The sequence below is a fragment of the Dioscorea cayenensis genome, chromosome 8 (genome assembly GCF_009730915.1).
Source record: "Dioscorea cayenensis subsp. rotundata cultivar TDr96_F1 chromosome 8, TDr96_F1_v2_PseudoChromosome.rev07_lg8_w22 25.fasta, whole genome shotgun sequence".
NCBI lineage: Eukaryota > Viridiplantae > Streptophyta > Magnoliopsida > Dioscoreales > Dioscoreaceae > Dioscorea > Dioscorea cayenensis.
Genome location: NC_052478.1, coordinates 21,071,038 through 21,082,413, shown reverse-complemented (window position 1 = coordinate 21,082,413; position 11,376 = coordinate 21,071,038). Strand labels below are relative to the sequence as shown.

The following is an 11,376-nucleotide window of genomic DNA, read 5'->3' as shown; positions in this document are numbered from 1 at the left end:
CGTCACGTCCACTCTTGCCATGTTATAACTTAGCTTGTCAAATAGTGCTAATCTACGTCATCAAACTTAACAGTGTTTATGACCAAGCATGAAACTTGATGGTGGATATAAAAACTTACGATTTATTCTTATTCTAGTCTTCTGTATGCAAATATCTAGAATATATATATATATATATATATATATCACCGGTTAGTGTAAGAATAAAAAGACAGGTTCAGACAATTATTAAAGATGCTTATTTCAATATTAAGAGTTTGAACAAAGATTTAATTCAGAACTACAATTAATTAAGCTAAGTTTATTTTAAAAAAAATTAGATATTATCTTTGCTTAATTGTAACGTATTATATTTTCAATGTCCAGTTATAAATTTTTTTTCAATGGAATAATTTAAAAATATTAGAAAATATTGAGAAAATATATTAAATTAATTCCAATAAAGTTGAAATTATATATTTTTTTCCCTCAAGTGTTACTCTGTTGGGAAGAGAAATAATTAATATAATTATTTACAAATAAATGTATTTCACATCACAAAAAAAATGCTTTCAATTCATGAGCTCAATGTGAAAAAATTTAAAATGAATGAGCAAAGGCTTATATATAATTATATAATGTTATCTAAGTTTTTTTTTATTAAAGTATTCTATCAATATAATTCATAATGATAAAATAAATTTAAGATATTGGAGAAAATTGAGAAAATATATTAATATGACATACAAACGGCAGGAGAGGGGATGAACCCGCTTCCGACCCCTATTTACGGCCTCAAGGTTGGTTTTATTCCGCCTAATAAAAAGCAAATAGTGCAAGCCCATTAGAAAGAAAGGAAGAAGCATTAATGATATTTATTTTTATCAATTTTATTAAAAATAATGCATGAATTTTTTTTTTAAAAAAAATCTGAATATTTTGAACTAATATTTATAAGTTATTTACAAAACTAAGTGTTTGGAAAATTTGCTGCCTCCTAGTGTTATGACCGAGTTATGCATAAGAGAGATAAATATATGTTAAAAATAATATTTGCAATCGATATAATTTTTATAATTTTGATAATAATGTTTGAAACTTAACTAAATGTATTGATTCTCAAACTTTAAAAAAAAACACCCTTAATCTAAAATTTAAAATTTATTATAGATTCACTTATTATTATCAATGATTCTCTAACTACCTGTTTTTAGCCAAATGCCAAATGGAGATAAAGTTGATAAAAAAGTATTATCTTTTGTAAATTAATAAAAAACACTATAATAAATTCATGTATAAAATATGAATTAATGTACCATTTTAATTATAATTTATTGTTTTCAATAAATCTTAATTAATTTAGGATTAAATTACAAATATTTTCGTGCTTTAGCAATGTAGTTCCTCTAATAATTTGTAATTAATTTAGAGCTAAATTACAAATATTTTCATATTATTATAGTACAACCCCTCTAATAATCGACAATTAATTGAAGTTTATATTTCAACAATATTTTTATATCAAAGTCTGTCAATTTTTTGAAATTATAGATACTTTTTTAAATTACAAATAATGTTGAAATTATAATTTGCTTTTAAAGTTTTAGTGCAATATTAAAGATAATTATAAATATTTTAATATTGTTATAATATTATATGATTTTGGTGGAAATTTTTTTAATAAGAGCTGGCATAAGATTTTTTTTACTTTAATATATATATATAGAAGATATAGATATTTTTTTAAAAATATAATTGGTTTAAATTTTATTAATAATCAGTTTCTTGGAAAATTTCATCCGATACAACGTGCAATGACTTATTTTAATGTATTACCTATTCATAACACCTAGGGGTGTATTCGAGCAGAGCTGAGCCTATCTTTTATGTGTTCGAGCTCGGCTCGTGACTAAAAAGATGAGCTCGAGCTCGGCTCGTGGCTTGAATCGAGCTTTAAATATTGTTTGAGCTCGGCTCGTTTGAGGAATTATTAAATTCGAGCTCGGCTCAAGCTCTACTAGATAAAGCTTGTTTATTAGTTCGTTCAAGCTGGAGTTCATTTAGAAGCTCGTTTAGAAGCTCGTTTGAGCTCGTGTTCGCTAAATGCTCGTTTAGAAGCTCGTTCATGAAGCTCGTTTGCAAAGCTCGTTTATAAAGCTCGTTTATGAAAAATAGAACCTATATATTCACAAATAATATACTTATGCATTTTTTACATCAAAATAAATCATCTATTGCAATAAATAAATTGAAAAATATGAAATGACAAATTCAAACACAATCTTGAGATAAACAACAACATAGAATCCAATACAAGTAATTCATCCATATTGAAATAACAAGCATTTTACAAGTATGTGAGTCAAGTAATAATATTGATGATAATAATAATAAGAATAAGAATCATAATCATAATCATAATGATGATGACAATAATGACATAGTCACATATACACCTTAATATACATGTATATAATAATAATATCAAAGTTGTCAAATAATATTAAATCTTGTATGGGCCTTGGGTTAACCCTATAGGCATTCAAGAAAGTCAAAAACACTGTTTATCAAACATATATTTATATTTTAACAATATTTATTCATACAATTAACATACTTATATACCCCATAAAACTACTCTAGAGGACAAAAATTTCATGCAATTTTTCTAATAAAAATAATTTAGTTTCTCATTTGTAATAATCTACAACTAATTTTTAATGGTATACATAAGTAGAAGCTAATTTTTGGGAAGATTCATATCAAATAAAGCACACAACAAATCAAGAAAATATAAATTAAAATGATTATCACATTGAAATATCCAAAAAAAAAAAAAATACAACAAAAAAAAGCAATAGATGGAAGATATTTCTAGTGGAGTTGTTTATCTAGAAAGTATCATCTATGACTAATTCTCTATGATTAAAATAAGATGATGGATGTTAGGATTTAGTTAATAAATCCCTATTATTATTAGGATTTAGTCATATCATGAGTTTGTTAGATATGGTTTCTTATCTCTTTGTATTTCAGTTAGTTGGTTTGTAAGGCTTTTATATCACTACAAGAAAAAATGCTTTTTGCGACACATATATTTGCGCAGATTTGCGACACAAATTGTAACTATTTGTGACAAAAAACCAAAAACGTTGCAAATTTAACCAAATTACGGCGCAAAAAAATGACCATCCAAGAATGTCGCCAATTTTGTCGCAAAAGTTTTTGCACATACCATGTAATGGTTTGCGACACACGTTGCGACGCATATTTGCAATGATCTATTGGCGTCGCAAAACTTTGTCGTAAATGTTGCACCCTAGCATGCAATTGGTTTTGCGACACAGTATAGCGACACTTTTATTATGCAATGATTTGTTGGCTGCATAAGCTGTGTCGCATAAAATTTGAATCTGTTGGGTTGAACTTATTATCAATTTTTATATCATTAATTATTTTTTATTATTAATTATTTTTTCCAATGTGATCTTGAGTGCCATTTTTCCTTTTAAAAAGGTTAAAAAGAAAGTGTTATGCATGAATTATAACCAAGTCCAGAAATACTTGAAAATTAAAAAAAATCACCACATATTTGCATATGCATCCTTTTCAAATTTCAATTATATAATTTATTTTATTTGCATTTTATTGTATTTTTCAGTTGAGACTCTATATAAAATTTAATTTTTAAAAAATTAAAAAGGTTATATTGGATAGATATCGTATCATAAATTCCATTTTAATAAGGGTATTTCTCAAAGCTCTATTCCAGAAAAAATTAAATAATAATAATAATAATTTATTTTTTTTTTTATCAAAATAGGGGATCCATTAGTGTGTATATGGCACATAAGAAAATAGAAATTTATTTTTAAAATTATAAAAACTATATTTTGTTATAATTAGGTTCATGTAAAAAAATATTAAAAAATAAAAATCTTTTGAATTATTATTTTGTAAAATCTCAATAAAAAATAATATTGAAAAAAAAAATGTTATTAAAGAAATGATATCAAACCAAAAAATTTATAGCCTAGTGGTACTTAACCTTATTGTGGAAAACGATGATGAATTCAAGACTCATTTGAAAAAATAATGGTAATGATCGTAGATTGTGGGTGCACGAGTTAGATGCTTAATTCCCAACCCATGTTTATACTCTTGATATATATAGTGTTTGTTGTTTTTATATAAAAAAAAAATTGTCAAAATTTTATTTTGTATTTGTTAAAATATTTTTTTAATTTTTTAATTTTTATTTTTTTATTTCTTTTTGAGAAAGGCGACAAGCGCCGGAACCCAGGGACGAACACGTGGGGTAGCAGCGCTCACCACCGAACTGTGCCCTCACCTTGCGCGAGATTGGGATCGAACTCGGGGAGCCACGCTCGACACTCAAGACGAACACCCTACGCAAGGGACCCGATGTCAATAGATCAAATGGTCGTTGGCATTTTTTTTTTATCCATCAACTATTCAGATTCCACAATGGAGACTCTACCAATGTAACTCTTCCTATTGGATTTAATGTAATTAAAAGGTTAATTATTATTTAATTAATATTTTTACATAATTTTTAAGAGATTTGTTTAAAATAACATTTTTATTTTTATCTCTATATATCTGAAAATTCGCTTAGTGTATATTTTCAATAAAACCAAATACCATGTAGAATAAAAATTTTCATATGTAAAAAATTAATCCGGATATATATATATATATATATATGAATTTAACGGAAAAATAAATAAATAAATAAACTCCTTTGTTTTCTCATTTAATTCATAAATACAAGTTCGTAGACCGAATTGAAATGTTAGTTCTTGACCGATAATTATATATTGGATGTGTTTGCACATTATATGAAATTTTTATATACTACAAGGGTAAATATAAAAAAATACAAACACCTTATTAAACCCCCTAAAAAAACAAAAAGCAGAATTAAAAAAAAAAAAGAACAGGGTTGTCATAAAAACATGCAGATGCATATAGCATCAGTTAATAACCCCTAAAAATTTATTTACTTTGTCGATCAAACATCAAATGTGACGATTAGAGTATTGTCATGTGCATATTCAAAAGATATTTCAGAAATCAAATGGAGTTAATAAATTCTTTTGCTATACAACTATGGAGAAGAACAATCTGACATCCTATACACAATATTATATAGTATTATTTACCCAAAAATTCGATCATGAATCTGTATATTCATTATTTTCATAACATTCCACTATATTTATAGTGGTGTATATATATTTTTTAACAAAGTGAATAAGCCACAAGAGTTATGGGCGTGTAAAAAACCAGAATGTAAATATCAAATCCTACACTCTCATATAAGGACACGAGGCACAAGTTACAAACCGAAGCTCATGATAGGGACCTATTATCACCACTTTGCTATTGGGAGGATTTGAACCCAGTTTTGGGAAAAAGAAAATTATTTAAAAAAGCCCCTGAAATTATAAAAAATTTAAGTTTCTCGACATGCCCTAGTCTCGTTCGCGCGCATCCAGGCCTCGTCTTCTCCCACCTTCCCTCACTCCCATGTGCTCCTCGCACCCGCCCCTCTCCTTCTCTTCAAATCCTCGTCTTCTCCCTCTCCATCAAGGGCCTTCTCCTCCTTCTCCAATGGCGTCTCTTCTCCTCCATCTCTTCCTTTTTCTTCTCAATGCCCCTCTCCTCTCCTTGCTCCAACCTCTCGCCGACCTCCGGATCCCTCCCCTTTCCACCTTAACGCCTCTTGCGTCCCCTCCCATCGATGCCTTCCTCCTTTCCTACCTCCTAACTCCACCTCGCCTTTCCTCTCCCTCTCCTCCGCTCTCCTCCAGCGTCATCGATTTCGACCTTCGGTACTCTTCTCCTTGATTACTCCTCGAATTCATCTTCCTCTTCTTGCGATCACTGGTATTCCGATCTTGATGCGTCCGCGGTCTTCTCTCGGAGCTCCTTCTTCGCGATCACTGCCAACAATGTCCTACGCCTCTACGATCTGCGAGGATTCGATCCCGTCCGCAAGACGGGTTGCGAGGAGATCAATGGTGGCCGGTGCGAGCGGAATGGGACTAGCTTTGGGTGTTGCTATCCCTTGTTCGATGGGAGTGTTTGGAAGACTGGGGATGGATTTGGGGTTTTCTCGGAGTTTGGGTGTCGAGGGTTTTTGAGCTGGGTTGTTGGTAGGGGACCAGTGGCGCAGTGTAGGAAATAGGTTGAGTGGGCGGTGCCAAGAGGTTATTCGGACGGAGAGGTTTGCTCCGTGGGGGCGACGGTGGTCAATGCTCACTGCGGTTCTCGGTGGGGTTCGATCTGTAGCGCAATGCCGGGATGGTTGGAGATGGATTCAAACACGCTGACCGGGCTCGCTCCAAATGTAAGTAGACTTCTTCTTTGATGTTATGTTTGCGTGGGATCTTTATCTTTTACATCTATCTTCATGCAAAGTTTTTGGATTTAGAGGTGCACTCTGTTTTTCCTTTATTTTTTATTTTTTTATTTTTTTGATGATTAGTTTTTAGATTTTTTTATTCGTCATTGTTTCTTGAAAATATTTTTGGTTTTTCCGTTTTATCATTAAATTTGAGGAAACTATGATTTTTAGTTGAAATTGTAACTCTTACAGATGTGGATTGGAAAAAGGGAATTGCTTTTGTTGTAGAGGATGATATTCTCTCTCTCTTTTTGGTTAATGGCGTGAAACCAATGGTTGACTGCTTCATGGAATGATAAATGGTTTATAAATGAATACAAAATGTGAATAAATGAATGTTGGAAAAATAGTTTTTATGAGAATGCTTAGTTGAGGAATTGAGTGGTGGTGTTTTTCTCCTTGGAGGAGATAAACATGGGTTCACTGAAAGATACACATGTTGTAAGTGATAATCAATATCTGTATACAAAAACCGGTCTTATCTGTATACAACACATGTTGTAAGTTACTGTCCATTGGGTTTTCATCAAAATAAGTTGTAGGACAAAAGTGTGAATGCTTATATGAAAAGATCATGAAACTGTTTACAGTAATTGCATCAATCCTATGCATAAAGTGAGGTATTATCTTAAATGAAGGATTAAGAAATTTATAGTGGTTCATGCATTTAATAATGGCAAGTCAGCAAGAAACAAACTTCAGTCCATTTGTATCAAACTTCTGCTCAAGCATGGACACAAACCTTCACTGGTACATTTGTATCAATCCCTGCACTTTTTCCTTTGGTCACTACTGTGTCAATCTTGTTGTATATTAGACAATTTCCATGTGCTCTATGCTTCATCATGTCTTTCTGAGAGATACCTCTCTTGGTGCCTTGTATTACCTTTTATCTGAACTTTTCAAGTCTTTGATGTTTGGAATAATTCCCTCAAAGCCTTTGTGCAGATTTACATTTATGTAATCTAGTTTATAAAGAATATATTGTTAAGAATTCTTTTTGAAATGGGGAAGACAGCTTACTCTGATCTTGAATTTACAGCTTCCAACAGTGATGGGAGAGATGGTTGCAAGGAAAGCATAGCGGGAAAAATAGTTACTATTCCCTCGCTGGTATAAATTTTAGACTTTAACATAATGCTCTCTTTCTTGAAATATGTAGGATACTTGTTTTGCCTCTGTTTACTTTATGATCTTTATCTTAAGTGCACTGCAAGATTTTTTTTCATGCTTTTATATGCACTGGACTGTTGAGGATGAGTGATTTGATTTAGGTTCCAAACATTTGCATATTCTAAATTGTCATCTTGTTTTGTTTTTTTATTAAGTTTTTCTTTATGTTTTTTGCTTGATATGTTAGTGGTACTTGGCTGCGGATTGCTTCTTGCCGCAATGGTTGCATTTCTATGGTTTGAACTAAGACAGTCTTCTAAAGGAAAGAGGTGGGATCTTGACCCAGCCTGTCTACCAAAGATCCTTGGCAATGCATGCAGGACTCGGCTATTCACTTATGAAGAATAATGGCTCAGTTCTTGTATGGATATGGTTGCTTTAACTTAAATGAATGCCTCCTTTGCATACATTGGGTCCACACTAATGTGATAATAGCAAGTGTTTTGTTTTGTTTTCTTTGAACTTTTCAATTGGTTTGTTTCTGCAGATGGTTTTGTTGATATTGGTGTCAGATCATGAGATACCCAGGTCAGGCGACACATGAGAGGTGAGGAATGTATTAGTGGGAGTTGGTGCTGTTATTCTTTTGCTTTATGTGACCCACTTGTTATTTCTGGATAAGAGCTTATGATTTCAGTTTATGATATAAACTGCCAAGGCAATTAGGTGACCCATTTTGTGTGATAGTTATAGTATTAATTAATTATAAGCTTTGCATTTGTTTTGTCTTGTAAAAGATCTACATTACCTCAATGTCCATCAATGTCACACATTGAAGATAGTGCATTATCCCTGATAATTAGGATCTTTGAAGATTTGCAAGCATAGTTTATTGTTATTATTATTGTGAATATCCTACTTATTCTCAAGGTAAAACTTTTGAAAACAAACATAGCCGGTTGAAATTGGATTGTTATGCATGCATGTCACATCAACAAGCAAGAAAGCAACATTTGTCCTGTACGGCATTTGAAGTTGAAGAAACCATTGTGTTCCAAACTAAGTTGATTGGGAGAAGACAAGTGCACTTCATCTAGAGGATAGAAAAAGCTTTGTCGTTTGTGATTCCTTAGTTGGATTCAATAATTAAATACACATATGCAACAAATTGATTGTAGATTACATGTGATGGTTGTTCAGTTTTCACCTCCGGCGGATTATCCGCAATGATTGGTAGTCTTTTTCTAATGTCTAGCTTACATATGATTGTACATGTAGATGGTGTTAAATAAAAAAACTTCCTTCTTCACTCAATATTGAATTTATTTTTGTCGACTCAACTTTCGGGGGACAGTCTGTTCTTGCCATAGCCATGGAAAAATTTTTTTCGGGGACTGAAATGCTTTAAAGACTTCATGATCTAGCTTTATGTGAATGACCTTAAAATCCTCGATGATAACTTCCCACCCGACCCGCTTAAAAAGCTGGTAGAGCTACTAGATGTTCTCACTTGTCATAGGCCTTTTTACTATTTTTTTGCCCTATTCATGATCTTTGGAACTCCACTCACTGCTGGTTAACCTGTCATAGCCTGTTGTATCTCTCAGGTCCTCTGCTTATGCAACAGAATCTTTTGTACAATATGCTTCTGAAATTTCCAATACTAGGAACTTTTAAGTTCATGATGATGTTATATAAAGTTAATGTGCTTTAGCGAGATGCACATTTGCATTGTTCCAAATCTTGTTGTTGTGGTACTTAAGTCTTTTGCTATTTTCTTCACTTACATGAATGCTTTGACATCATTTTAGGGGGATTGTATTTTATGTGGCAGAGATAACTGTCACAGCTCCAAGATATTTCAATTGTACATGTATTCTGTTAAATGCGCTAACTCTGGAGTTTCTAAAGATCCATTCCTTACACAAGTTTCAGAATTTGCCGTGCTTTTTCTTCTACTCCATTGGATTACACCACTTGGTTTTCACATGTATCTACAGAATGTCAGCGTTAAGCTATCTCAGGTGATCCATTGACCAACCAAACATTTCTTTTTACCAATTTTATCCATGCAATCTCTATGTAATTCAGCTGCATCACATTACCTGCAGCACAACGCATGGACATGAGGAAAGCTTTGTCGACGCCAATAGCCACACACTACCTCATTGACATTTGAAAACCTGGTAAGTTCTGGAACAACTGTTTGGGGCCATATACATATATCTTTCGGTAGCTGGATCTCTGTCTATGATGATATGTTAATGAAATCTATAAACAATGTCATGTGTACATAAGTTTGAGAGTTCTCTAATTTTTGTGATGAGAAAGTCTGGTTTTCTTGTTGATGTTTGGTATTCATGTAAAATGATATATTACAAGCAAAAGAAAGCTGATCATGAAAAATATTTGTGTAAGTAGAAACTCTCATGGACTACATGGTTTTCTTACAGCTCCCTGGAATCACTAATAATGGAATGGATTATCAGTATCATGGATGATGATGGAATTTATTCAAATATTAGAATACAAAACATGGAACTATCTTGTTCGATGAATATTGTGCAATGGATTGGTGGCATAAGTTTACAGCAAATGTTTATTTATTCATTTATAGAAAAAAACTCAACTTACAACTTTTTAATATAAGCTTGAGTTTGTTGTTAATTATTCGTAAAAATTTCTTGATGTTGTCGATTGTTTTTTTATATGTGCATAGTGGTATTAGGTACAATGTCTCGGGAGCAATGCGTTATTGATTTGGAATGATGCAAAATATAGAAAATACTGTGAGAAGAATAAAAAGAGCCTAGCGATGAAAAACCCGAGGGACCTACAACAATTTATCATGGTGGCACCATCTCTATGATTGAACATAGAGATAGACTAGTAAGTTTTTTTCATTTTTCTTGATATATACATTTAAAATTTTTCTAGTAGCTAACTATTTACACACACATAAGATGGAATTTTTAGGGAAAGCATATGAGGAGCGAGTGCATGGAACTAATACATCCTTTCTCTATTAGAATCTCGAGGTATTCAGGAAAAACTTTGAGACAACTCCTCGTACTTCTCACGCTCCTGCTAGGTCTGGAGAGTTTGCTTCCCATGCCCCTCACACTTCAGAGGATGTTGAACAACCTCAGCTTGTCGATAATATTGCAACAAAATGAATGTGGTGTTTTGGATTATTACATTAGATACTTGGACTATTACATTTTGTATTTGTTTGTTGTATTAGATGTTTGAACTATTATATTTTGTATTGCATTGTCATTCTACATATTTATTGATCGGAATGTTTATATTGAAAAATATTATAAAATTTATTGTTCAGAATTGTAAATTAGGATTTAAAACAGATTTGTGAAAATAGTTAAAAAATTATTGTAAATAATCATGGTTATGAATAATTAATTTGTGACATAATTTGCGACAATAAAATTGTGTCGCATAATATCTCACCAAGATGCAACACAATTTGCGACACAATTTGCAACAATCAAAATGTGTCTCAAATTTTGTTGCAAAACATCGCATATATTTACAACACAATTTATGCATACGTAAATTGTGTCGCAATAAATTGTCGCATATAGTTGCAAAATTGAATGGCAAATATTGTTTTCAGAAGATCCATGAATTGCAATGAAATTTGCAGCGTTTTTCATTTTGTCATCGCATGTCTGCGACACGGTCTTCAAAAAGTGTCATAAATATTTGCGACATCCTGAAAGCTGCTGACACATTTTATTGTGTCACGAGATCATGTTGCCAAATTGCGATCTGCGACACATATATATTTTAGTGTCGCAAAAATGTGTCTAAGTGCGTTTTTTGTTGTAGTG

General features: G+C 31.9%; 1 long non-coding RNA gene across 1 annotated transcript; it reads left to right on the top strand.

The window, feature by feature from the left end:
- Nucleotides 1-8,075: 8,075 nt before the first annotated feature.
- On the top strand, nucleotides 8,076-9,698 carry LOC120266694. The gene is made up of 3 exons (XR_005538247.1): nucleotides 8,076-8,132; nucleotides 9,461-9,549; nucleotides 9,637-9,698. It is a non-coding gene; the product is annotated as an uncharacterized LOC120266694 (long non-coding RNA).
- Nucleotides 9,699-11,376: the final 1,678 nt, after the last annotated feature.